The sequence below is a fragment of the Chrysochloris asiatica genome, unplaced genomic scaffold (genome assembly GCF_000296735.1).
Source record: "Chrysochloris asiatica unplaced genomic scaffold, ChrAsi1.0 scaffold00134, whole genome shotgun sequence".
Classification (NCBI taxonomy): domain Eukaryota; kingdom Metazoa; phylum Chordata; class Mammalia; order Afrosoricida; family Chrysochloridae; genus Chrysochloris; species Chrysochloris asiatica.
In genome coordinates this window covers 3875919-3877137 of record NW_006408652.1, presented here as the reverse complement: position 1 = coordinate 3877137, position 1219 = coordinate 3875919, and the positions used below count along the sequence as shown (strand labels likewise).

General features: G+C 45.2%; 1 pseudogene; it reads right to left on the bottom strand.

The window, feature by feature from the left end:
* Positions 1 to 948: 948 nt before the first annotated feature.
* The window catches only part of LOC102827311, a 98772-nt pseudogene continuing 98501 nt past the window's right edge, over positions 949 to 1219 (bottom strand).

Sequence of the window (1219 nt, the reverse complement as noted above, 5' to 3'; positions counted from 1 at the left end):
CAAATCTGCTGCACAAGACCTTTTTAAAGTGTTGAAGAGCAAAGATGTCGGCTTGAGGACTAAGGTGTGCCTGACCCAAGCCATGGTATTTTCAATAACCTCATATGCATATGAAAGCTGGACAGTGACTAAGGAAAACTGTAGAAGGATTGAAGCTTTTGAGTTATGGTGTTGGAGGAAAATATTCAAAGTGCCACAGGCTGACAAAAGAAGAAAAGATCTGTGTTGGAAGATGTGCAGCCAGAGTTCTTCTTGGAGGCCACGATGGCCAATCTTCGTCTCTCATACTTCGGACACATTGTTAAGAGGGATCAGTCACTGGAGAAGGATAGCATGTTTGTAGGGTGGTGGGTTAGAGAAAAAGAGGAAGACCCCCAGCAAAATGGATTGGCCAAGTGGCAGCATCAATGGGCTCAAGCATGGCAACGATAGTGACTTTGGGTAAGGATCAGGCATAAGGTCGCTATGAGTCGGTACCGACTCGATGGCACCTAACAACAACAACAAGGGAGGTTGTTTGTTTATTAGGTATCATTAAGTTGCTTCCAACTCATGACAACCTTATGCACAACAGGTTCTGCACCATCTTCACAACCGTTGGTACCTTTGAGCCCATTGCTGCTGCCACTGAGTCAATCCATCTCTTTGGACGTTTTCCTCTTTGTCTCTGACCCTCCACTTTACCAAGAATGATGCTCTTCTCCAGGGACTGGTCCCTCCTGAAAATATGTTCAAAGTATAAGAGATGAAGTCTCACCATCCTGGTTTCTAAGGAGCAATCTAGCTGTATTTCTTTTAACACAGATTTGTTTGTGCTTCTGGCAGGCCATGGGTTTTTTGTTTTGTTTTGTTTTTTGTTTTTAAATAAAGGCAACACGCATGAGCTTATTTTATTGGCTCCTTAGGAGGCTTGGAAAAACACTCATATGGCAATGGGATACCTTCAGTTCACACTAGAGAGACAGCTTCACCCACTAGATTGGGAGGCTGTAGGATGCAAAATGAGTTCATGTTGGCATTAGTCAGGGGCTGAGTAAGACGCTTCCGCGTCTCAAGACCTTGAGCTTTAAGTTCAAAGTGCCACTCCCCCACTCTCAGGATCCTCACTAGAAGCCTCGGCCTCACCCGAGTGGGTCTAACTACCATGACACGTGTTAGACCCAACGCAGTGAACCACTGCTGCAGCTAAATAAGGGTGTGTCTGTGAGCAAACCAATTG